An 11,769-nucleotide genomic window follows, 5' to 3' on the forward strand; every position below is an offset into this window, starting at 1 on the left:
TTAGTTGAAACATAGATATAGCTGTGGACTGTGTGCAGCAGAGTAGGGTAGATAAAACACTGGATTTCTGTCCAGAGGACTGAAAGGAGAGCCATAGGAGCCAAAAAGTAACAGATGATGAAGAAGTAAGCACTTGGTTAAGTGACTACTGTAAATTTGCTTGTGAGCTCCTGGGCTCACTCCCAAGTTGCACATACATAATCTGATCTTAAATAACAAGTGAACAGTTGTTCAGTTAAGAACTAAATGAAGAGATAGACCACTGCCCAGGACCCAGACTGGCCACTGGGTGGCATACATTCTGGACAGATCTAAATGGCTTTACAAAGACTTTAAAAATGGAACTGACATCAAAATCAGCACCCATAGAAATCTACTTGGACCTTGCAACATGAATCCAATTGATCAAATGCCTAGTAAAGCAAAATATTAACATTATCCATAGAACTTAATTAAGACTCAGAGTTTTATGATATAATTTTCAAAATGTTCAGGATATACTCCAAAATTATTCAGCATATGAAGAAACAAGAAAACTCAGATGGGAAAACAATAAATGCCAGTGCTGGGGTGACATAGATATTGGAACTAACTGATAGACACTTTAAGACAGATATTATTTTTTTAAAATCCTCCAGAAAGTAAGAACAAATTAGAATTAATGAACAAATTAGAATCAATGGCAAGATAGAAACTCTCAGAAAATAAGTAGAAGATATAAAAGAAAACCAAAGGGAAATTTTAGAATTAAAAGTATAATAATTAAAACTCACTGGATGAACTCAAGTCAAGTGGAGATGACAGAGGATCAAGACAATGAACTTGAAGGTAGAAACCTGGAATTATCCAGGTTGAACAAGGGGAAAAAATTGAAAAAATTTGCAGACCCTGCCTGAGTGACAATAGAGAATAGTCTAACATTTATGTTACAGAAGAACCAGAAGAAGGGGAGAAAAATGCAGTACAAAGAAAAAGTTTCTGAAGAAAATATATTTGAGGAAAACTTTGCATATTTGGTGAAAGACATAAATGTACAAATTCAAAAAGCTAAGCAAATTACAAACAGGATAAACCCCAAAATCATAATCAACATAATCAGATTTCTATAAATTAAAGACCAAAAAAAAAAATCTTTAAAATAGCCAGAGACAAATAGTTTGTCATAAAAAAAGAAACAACAATTTTAATAACTATATTTCTCATCAGAAACCACAAAGAAAATGGCACAACAAATTTCAAGTACTGAAAGGAAAAAAAAGAACAACCTCAAATCCAGAATTCTATATGCAACAAAAATATCTTTCAGAAACAGACATGAAGGAAGACATGTCACTCTTTCCGTGGAGAGAAAACTAAGAAAATTTCTTCCCAGCAGACCTACACTAAAAGAATTACTAAACACAGCTCTTAAGAAAGAAGGAAAATAACTACAAGTTTCCTAACTACAAGGAAACTTGAAAGTTTGGGAATGAGCAACAGAAATGGTAAATATCTGGATGCTTCCGATAGGCAATTTCCCTCCCTTTGAATTTATTAAAGTATGATTGAGAGCAAAAATTATAACATTGTCTGATGGAGCCTTCAATGTATGTGGACGTAATACATAAGACAACTCCAACATAAAGGGAGGAGGGAGAAGTCTATAACACTGTTTCTATTTTCCACTTCATGTGGTAAAATACTGATTTAAGTAGATTGTAGAAAGTTAAATATGTAGACTGTAATTCCTGGATTAGCTTATAAAATGTTCTATGTAGAGATATAGTAGAAAACACAAGTAAAATTTAATACCAAAAGAATATTCACATAATCCAAAAGAAAGTAGACAAGAGGAAACAATAATTTGAGGGGGAAAAAAAAGAGGTAACAAACAAATAATAAAATGACAGATCTAAATCCAAAACCTCCATCATCATATTAAATGTAAATGGTCTGAACACACAAAAGAGATTGTCAAAGTGGATAAAAATATATGACTCAACAATATACTGTCTATAAGAAACTCAATTCAAATATAATTATATAGATAAGTTAAAGTAAAAATATGAAAATTATATAACATGCAAACAACCCTCTCCTTGATGAGAAGATACTGTGTCTAGGAAACAATAGTCTTTTAAATGCCTAGGGATAAGAAGATGGAAATGGCAGGAACTCCAGATATTAAATGGTTGGTGTGGGCCACACTGGAAGCTGGGATCCCATAAAATTATGAATCATACCCTTTTGCTCCCAATATATGATCATGTGAGGCTAGAAGCTGACTGATATAGATGGTTTAGCCGTGGTCTCCCAAAAGGGTAAACCAATATGGACTTTTCCCCACCACATGATATTTCCAAAAAACGTCCTCCTTGAAAATTAAACATCCCTTTTTTCAACATTTAAAAACTAGTACATATATCCATGGAAAAAAATGCTGCTACACCCAGATCACTTTATCCTAGCCAGCCGAGAGTCTATTATGTTTGCTTGCCAAAAGCATTTCATTTTTAATATAGTCTCCCTCTGCAGAGGCGACCTCTTTCCTGAAGTTGGTTGTTGCCATGCTTTGACTTCATTCCCTTTAGTATTTTTTTACCCTCATACTTACACCTCTTGTCTTCCAAGGAGAAAGGCTACTTTCACTTAATGAGAGAGGATGGTATCCTCTTCTGTCCTTTTCCCCCTCATTCTTACCTGGTTCAAGATACTAGGAATGATAAACTGTTTTGCCAAAAGTTTTACTTTCATTTTAGGTTCAAACGATTTGTTAAGAGAAGAAACCACTTGTCACACACAATTAACAATTTCAATATTTAATAGAGGATTAATTGACTTAGTTTCAATATACAGTCATTAAAAGAAAAGAAATAAAACAAAAGAAAAAAGTAACAGTATACCTACATCACCAAATTGAGCTGACCAACACCCAGACTAAATAGTGCTGAGAAGGCCCTCCTTAACAGCAATCTGGAGTCCCTACTGGGAAAATGCACCCAGGTGGTGCATTCACCCCACGGGTGAGACCTCAAATTGCAGTTTTGGGGGCTCCCACTTATAATCCCAGGCCACAAACTGATATCATCATCAGTTTGTGTACAAAAATGTAGCTGTTTTGTTTTTTAATTTTATAATGCTGTTTGTTTCACCTTGTGAGTCATAGGCTTTCTTTAGACCCCTGAGGCTTGGTCAGACCCTTAGGGCCTTAGAATTCCAAGACCCACTCCCTTTCTTATCTGAAGTGCCACCTGACTTGCTGTGCTTGCGGGAAGGTCAGAGGCCTACTCTCCTGTTTCTGAAACCTGAACAAACTTCCTCCATTTTAATTTCCTAACAGCCTCAGGATTGTTTAGGTTGAAGAGCACAGGAATAAGGCAAAATTAAATAAGCAGCTTTCTTAATTCTATACAACAATTCCAGATAGTCAAAAGAAACAGAATAATCAAAGAGACAAGTAAAGGATTAAACAAAGCAGAAAACAATTTTTGAGCAGTAGGGTATTTAGTAAAGAAAAAGCCCCACCATGAACTAAAAGTATGTTTTTATACATCAACTCCTGCAATAGTAGTAACAACAGAGTGTTCTATCAAGGTAGCATTGCATTTATCTATGAAATTTTGTAACTCTTTGCTCTCTTGCAAAACCTTACATAAGGATTCTAAGAGGAAGCTAATATGGGATCAGAAAGAGTAAGGAGTAACATTTGTGTCCACAATAGCTGAGTTCTCCTGGAGGGTGCAGAAGTAATAGGTGGTCACTTCCAATATAAATGATCAACATGTGTTAGGCATAGGAGAAAAGGGGCTTCCATACATAGAATAGTTTCTAGGTCATTGGTTACAATACATACAAATTGAGGGGGGCTATTTTAAAAAAACATAGGATTTAGGAAAGATAGTCCATTCATAATAGTTAATGGAGTTCTCCAATAAATAGGATTCCCAAATGCAAAAAGTTGGTCCACATAGCAGTCCCTTGATAGCCTTAACTCAATCTATCAGTTAGTAGGTGTGGTTATCAAAGTCCAAATAATTACCAATGAAATGAGGGAACAATATTCTTCTCTAAATACAATAGGTAACACATGAAATTGGCACATGATACTTGTGTTAACTACACTATAATGATAACGTTCCTCAGCACAAGATGTCAGGGCACTTTGTAAGCCATTAGGGATGATTGTTAGCAATCTATTCTCTCAATTTTTTCCATGTGTACACATTAGTAGACATTAAAAATGCCTTGGGCCTTATCTTTTTGAGCAAGGTAATATAATACCTGCATAGAGTCCAACCAAATATGTCAGTTAAGGATTTAGTTTGGTGTAGCTGAAATATTACTGAGGCAGGCATTAAACAATTGCAGGAAGTTTTTGTCATATATTAAGCTAAGTTCATGTGCTTTAAGTGTTGTAGGCATCCACTTGCATTAATGGTCAAGGCTTGAACTATATCTCTACCAGTGTGTAAATCTATCAAACAGATAAATTCTGTCCAGACAATGTCAAAGTTATGAAAGGACAGGCCTTGTTTGCCGGGCAGGTTAAGTTATCCTGAGTTCAGGTCTGACTCATATTTCTCCAGCTGAAGATTACCCAGTAGCTTTCTTCATATTTTCCTCTTACTGTAACATATCCTTGAAGGTTGAGGCAAGAATGACAATCGGCATTACAGTCAGGCTTCCAAGAATAGTCTATGAGAATGTTGTTGTTGTTCAGTTGCTAAGTCATGTCCAACTCTTTGCGACCCCAAGGACTGCCACATACCAGGCTTCCCTGTCCTTCACTATCTCCCCGAGCGTGCTCAAACTCCTGTCCATTGAGTCAGTAATATCATCCAACCATCTCATCCTCTGACACCCTCTTCTCCTCCTGCCTTCAATCTTTCCCAGCATCAGGGTCTTTTCCAGCAAGTCGGTTCTTCACATCAGGTGACCTAACTATTGGAGCTTCAGCTTCAACATCAGTCCTTCCAATGGTTATTCAGGGTTTATTTCCTTTAGGATTGACTGGTTTGATCTCCTTACTGTCCAAGGGACTCTCAGGAGTCTTCTCCAGCACCACAATTCAAAAGCATCAATTCTTCAGCACTCAGCCTTCTTTATGGTCAAACTCTCACATCCATATATGACTACTGGAAAAACCATAGCTTTGACTATGTGGACCTTTGTTGACAAAGTGATGTGTCTGCTTTTTAGTATATTGTCTAGGTTTGTCATAGCTTTCCTTCCAAGGAGCAAGCATCTTTTAATTTAATTTATGATAAAAACAATATGTTAATGGCACATATTTCCATCTTTCTTTTCTAGGAATCATCACTAATAGGGTATTATTCTTCCCATGGGCAATCACATGAGCAAGTACAGGAGGACCTTGAGGCTGCTTCATTCACCCAGACTCCAATTGCGTGTATATCATTTGTGGATCCAAATCCTCCATTACCTCTAACTGTTAATAAGGTAAGAGGTTCTCTTTTTGTACTTTGCCAATTACTCATGGAGCAATCAGCAATTGGGTGATTTGATCAAGTTTATTATAAACAGATCACACTTTCCCTCATTTTGTAATGTTACTTGGAGTTCTCCATGGTAGTCTGGGTCTATAACTCTCCTACAAACACAAATTAAAATGGAGAAGTCTTGTTAGGATTCAGAAGCAGGAGAGCAGGCCTCTAATCTGCTTCTGACCTGCCTGGACACCGCTTGGATTCCATGCCTGCCTGCAAGCACAGCAAATCAGGTGGCACTTTAGATAAGAAAGAGAGTGTGTCTTGGAATTCTTGAGCCCCTGAGGGTCTGGCCAAGCCCCTGGAGTCTAAGGAAATCCTATGACTTATCAAATGAAACAATCGGCATTGTAGTAGTTAAAAAAAAAAAAAAAAAAACAGAGCTGCATTTTTGCACACAGTTTGTGGCCTGAGATTGTAAGTGGGTGTTCCCAAAACTACAGTTTGAAGTGTCACCCATGAGGTGGATGCACTGCTGGGGACCTTTTCCTAATTGGGACTCCAGTTTGCTATTAACAAGGGACTTCTCAGCACTGTTTAGGTCTGGATATTGGTCAGCCCAATTTGGTGATGTATATATATGCTGTTACTTTTCTCTATTGTTTCTTTCTTTTCATTTAATGACTGTATACTGAAATTAAGTCAATTAATCCTCTGTTAAATATTGAAATTGTTTATTGTGTGTGACAAGTGGTTTCTTTTGTTAATGAATCTTTCAAACCTAAAACAAAAATTAAACTTTCAGCAAAACATAGGCATTTTAGGTAGTTTAGGATAGAAGATGTAGGTAAACAGCTATGTTTACCTTCTCCTACTCTCACAGCACAACCATCCCTGAAAGCATTGGAAATAAAACACAAAACAAGCCTCCTGAGGAGGAGAGATACCTCAGCAAGAATATTTTAGTTCTGACACTCTTCATAAGGTCCAGAAGCCTAGAGACACGAAGTTTAGGTTTGATGAGGATAAAAGAATGGGCAACTACTAAGAAACTATGGTACTTACTGCTTTTGCTAGATATTTGGCCACCTGTTAGGAGTTCTTAAGAGCTGAGCTTGAATGAAATTTTGTCAGAGATGCTGGTAGAAATTGTAGTGATGAAAAACTAACATCAAAACTAACAACAGCAGCAAAGAACAGCATTAGTATGGGCCATTCAACAGTAGTTGTGCTAAAAGTGTCAGTCATTTAGATGTGGAAAGTGAACCACCTGCCACGTATAGCTATTTATACCAGAACTATCCTGATTAGGGGCCTCCCTGGTGGCTTAGATGGTAAAGGATCTGCCTGCAATGCAGGAGACCTGAGTTTGATCCCCAGGTCAGGAGATTCCCCTGCAGAAAGGTATGGCCACCCACTCCAATCAGTATTCTTGCCTGGAGAATCACATGGACAGAGAAGTCTGGTGGGCTACTGTCCATGGAGTTGTAAAGAGTTGGACATGACAGAGCAACTAACACTTTCACTTTTCACTTTCACCCTCCAGGTTCTGTCAGGTATTAAGATCCTGGTTTGAATTTTTGCAGTTGTAGGGCTGCGTATTTGGAAGGGAATGAGGAAGAAAGCCATGAGCTGTACACATGGTCTCAAAGTTAGATTTCTTAAGAATCGTTAATTCCTTGCTCAGTCTGCCACTGACTTCCCGTTGAACTCAAGAGAAAGCCTATATACTTTAAACTGGATTTCTCCCAAAGGAAACTGGTTTCACAGTCCTTTGACGAGGTCCTTTTCATTTGGAACCTTGTTCTTTGTTTCTCCTGCTGTTCCCCTCAGTTAAAAAAATCTGATTTTCTTTTGCCACTCTCCAAATCTTTGAACAGTTCATCTCTTCGACACTGGGTTATAATAATTTTTTTTTCTCATTTTTTAAAGCACTGATATATACCTGCCAAAATAAGAGGCACAGACTGTTCAAAGTTTATTACCTATTGTCTGTGTATATCTTGGGTCTACAAATGGATTTAAATCCTTAGAAGCCATGGATTATTACAACTCTGGCTTACATTTGTTTCCCTATTACTAAAGCAAAACAGTTGAAATTTATCTTGACAAAGTTCAAAAGTAAATTTCAGCTTAGTTGTGAATATTTTCCAGGTCCATTAATCAGAGTTTTTTTTTTTTTTTTTGCATATGTACATTTATGCCACTGGCATTCTTATACCTTGATCAAAACATATGTTCCCTGTACAAAGTAAAAGCAGTGATTTTCTTGTTATACCATGGAGAGTTGAAATATGGCAGTACCATGGCTAATATTTGTTTTATATAGAAATTACAAGTATAGATAAAGAGCCTTGATGAATATGTTTATTATTAACATATATTAATCCTCTTTTGGTAATTGGTAATAAACTTTTCTGTATTCTTATAGGCATTTTGGTGGTGGTGGTTTGGTCGCTAAATCATGTCCAACTCTTGCGACCCCATAGACTACAGTCAGGCTCCTCTGTCCATGGGATTCTCCAGGTAAGAATACTGGAGTGGGTTCTTGCCTGGAGAATCCTGTGGGTGTGGCATTTTAGGTGACAGTTAAAATGCAGAATATTCATGCCTGACTTGCATCAGATTTCTGTTGTTACTTTGAGGTGTCCATTGATTGCACTCAGATCCAGTTTTTTGTTTCAGGTGAACATTTGATTTTTTAATAAAAGTAGATGCTTTAAATAAAATGCTAATTGTAAAATATTAGACATTATAAACATCTTATATTTACATGTAAAGAGTAAAAATCCTCTTTCCCCTCAATGCTATCCTCAGGGGTAACTACTATGAACAGTTTTTAGTACAGGGGTTGGCAAACTACAACCTGTCACCTGGTTTTGTAAATAAATTTTACTGGAGGATAGCTACACCCATTCATTTATGTATTGTCTAGACATGAGTTTGAGTAGGCTCCAGAGGTTGGTGATGGACAGGGAAGCCTGGCTTACTGCAGTCTATGGGGTTGCAAGGAGTCAAGACACGACTAAGCAACTGAACTGACTGACTGACTGAGGGATGCTTTTGCATTGCAACAATGGAATTGAGTAGCTGTGGTAGAGATTGTGTAACCAACAAAACCTAAAATATTTACTCTCTGGCCCTTTGTAGCCAGAGTTTACTGACTCTTAATTTAATGTAGCATATATACTTCCAGATTCTCTACATATGTACAAATGTACATGTGCTTTTTAAAAATCTTACTGATGTCACATGTATACAAAAATTACCCAAATGTAATTGTATAACTTGATGAATTTTCTCAAAGTGAATATCCTCAAGTAATCAGAACTCAGTTCAGGAAATAGAATGTTACCAGCATCTCAAAAGCCTCTCTCATGCTCCTTTCCTACTATCTCTTAAAGGTCACTTTTTCCTGCTTTCTCACCCTATAGGGTTATACTTTTCTCTGTTTTTTTAAGTTATATAAAGTGGAGTATACATTGTTTTGGGGTCTGGCTTCTTTTGTTCAACATTATGTTTTAAGAACCAGTCATATTGTTGCATATGGCGACAGTGTTCATTCCCATTATGTAAAGAATTTCACTAGGTAAATATGCCATCTTTTACTTATTCATTCTAAGTGAGTGGACATTTGTGGCATTTTCAGTTTGGGGCTATTTTAAATTTTCAGAAATGAACATTTTAACATCTTTTGATGAGTACATGCAGGCATTTCTCACATGTGGTTTTTTTGAAACTGTTGAATATAGATCATATTCTGTAACAACTTTCCAAGTAGGGCTGACTTATTTTGTTATGACTGCATAATATTTAACTGTATGATGTTCTATACCCTATTCTGTTGTTGATCAGCAAGTTATGTGGCAGAGACTGGTGTCTGTTTTCTGAGATCCATTCTCCCTTTCTTCTATATAATAGTGCTTCCACATTTTTAGCTAGATACATAGCTGCCCAGAATGCAGTCTGTATTTTCCAATCTCCCTTTCAGCTAGTCATCACCATATGACTAAGTTCTGGACAATAGACTGTAGGTAGAGTATCTAATAGCAGATTCCAAGATTCTCCCCAAGAAACAGAATGACTACCCCCTCTGCCTTTTTTGCTTCCTTTCCTCATTCTTCTGCCTATAAGCACATGCTTGTATCTTGAGGTTAAGGCCCACAGAGTGGAACCACAAGACATAGGAAATCTGGGCCCTGATTGATCAAGTTTTATACCTAGCCTAGACTGCCTCCTTGGAATTTTTCATGAATAAGAAATTAATATCCATCTTATTTGAGCTGAAATATTCCCCCTGCCACTCATAAATGAAATGAATTATGACTAATACAAGTTAGCTTCCAAATTTTATCACACAATGTGGCAGAGAGCATCTTTCTATACATCTTTGTATTGTTTAAATTTCTACTTTGCAGAAAAAAATTACTACAGGTAGAATTGTTGGGTCAAAAATTAAGAACATTTTAAACTGTAGATACTGTAAAATATTCTTCTAAATGTTGTATCAATTACATTGCCACTTATGAGTGACGTTTTCTCTTTAAGTACATTGAATGTCAATTTGTCAAACCTCTTTTATTAAAAAATGAATCAAAACAAAAGACCAAACCCTAATTTTCTTTTTCACGTCTTTGTTGAGGGAAGTTGAGCAAATTTTCATTTCATAATTTTTAAATGAGATATAATTGACATATAACAGTATTAGGTGTAGAATTCATGAATATACTATGCATTTATATATGATAAAGTGGGTGTAGAATTGCTATAAAATTTAAAGGCTCAAGAGACAGTTTTGTATGACAGGTTAACCTGGGGTATCCTCTAATGCACATTAATGAAGTCTCCTTTATGTATGGTCGGGAAGGTCCCCTGGAGGAAGAAATGGCAACCCACTCCAGTATTCTTGCCTAGAGAATCCCATGGACTGAGAAACCTGGCAGGCTACAGTCTAAGGGTCGCAAAAACGTAAAACACAATAAATAACATTCATCACCACACAGTTACAAAATTTTTCTCCTTATGATGAGAACTGAGTCTTATGTTATCTTTTATCTGTCCCCTTAACTTATTATTTTTTCATTTTCTGAAAAACATATCAATTAGCAAATAATTTATGTTCAATTCTAATATACAATATACCTTAGTTTTTCTTATTTCTTTGGGAATAAAACCAGAACAATATTGAATAATAGTTAAAGTAGTCATAATCTTTTTTTTTAACCAATGAGAATTCCTTTAATAGTTCACCACTAAGTATGACATTTAAAGTAGACTTTTAATCAATTTTTTAAGTCTAATTAAGATCAAGTTTTTAATGTTTCAGTTCAGTTCAGCTCAGTCACTCAGTCGTGTCCGACTCTTTGCGACCCCATTAATGTTTAGTCTCATTTTAATACATTATTTTTAAAATATGAACAAAAAATGATTTTTCTTTAATAGTAACAGGAGAATTTCTTGCACTTAAGGTTGCTAAGCAAGAGAAGAGACCCTTAAAAAACCTGAAGGTGAGAGAACACTTTCATTGGCTCTGAGTTTTAGAATGCTTGGTAAGTGACTTAATTCAGAATGCTTTAGTTTTGAGATCAAATAGGAAATAATTCTGGACTGTACACCTGTACACTCACTGTAAAATTTACCATGTCTGTTTTGGGAGAGAGTGCTTACATTACAATATTGTTTGACAACAGTTTTACTATATGAAAGATAGTTTAAAAATAAACCTAAGACCTGGCTGGAGCATGGTAGCAATACATTATTTCTTAGCATGAGACCATCCAAAGCTAAATCATCCACATTACATCATGCATCTTATTATTAGTCCAGTTACCCAGAAGACTTAGTCAACTTTGTTTCCTTTCCCCCTACAACCCACATTCAGAATGTCATCAAGGTATCTTATTTTCTTTACTCCACTCCTACCACCTTAATTAAAACTTTTATGTCTTGACCATGCTGGCCACAGAGACCAATTAAAATAATGTAGAAAATAGACATAAGCTCTCATGTCTGGCCTCTGGGACCAGAATCTAATTCCAAAGGCCTTTTATAGTGCTATCAATTGGTAGAGTGTTTAGACCATCTTGAAAGAGCCTAACCAAAATCTTGAGACAGAAATTAGATGTGATTATACTGGGATTATACTACATAATTCAATAATCTAGAAAGATCTACAACAGAAAAAACGTGACTTGGAAATTGTTTCACAGTCATAAAGAGAAAATTTGGCCATTCCAAGGGATGTTCCATACACTAGTTTGAGTATTATCCTAGATACATAACCCTTTCAGGTCAGCAGAAAGGTCAAAAAACTGGCCAGAGTTCCAAATGAACTTCTTTTGAA

At 36.1% G+C, this 11,769-nt stretch overlaps 1 long non-coding RNA gene across 1 annotated transcript in view; it reads left to right on the plus strand.

Moving 5' to 3' along the window:
- Positions 1-5,549, plus strand: part of LOC139036770 (uncharacterized) — a 53,806-nt gene extending 48,257 nt beyond the window's left edge. Inside the window, exon 4 of the long non-coding RNA XR_011489629.1 lies at positions 5,290-5,549. This is a non-coding gene — a long non-coding RNA (uncharacterized lncRNA). The remainder of the gene's footprint in view (positions 1-5,289) is intronic.
- Positions 5,550-11,769: the final 6,220 nt, after the last annotated feature.

The sequence above is a fragment of the Odocoileus virginianus genome, chromosome 1 (genome assembly GCF_023699985.2).
Source record: "Odocoileus virginianus isolate 20LAN1187 ecotype Illinois chromosome 1, Ovbor_1.2, whole genome shotgun sequence".
Classification (NCBI taxonomy): Eukaryota; Metazoa; Chordata; class Mammalia; order Artiodactyla; family Cervidae; genus Odocoileus; species Odocoileus virginianus.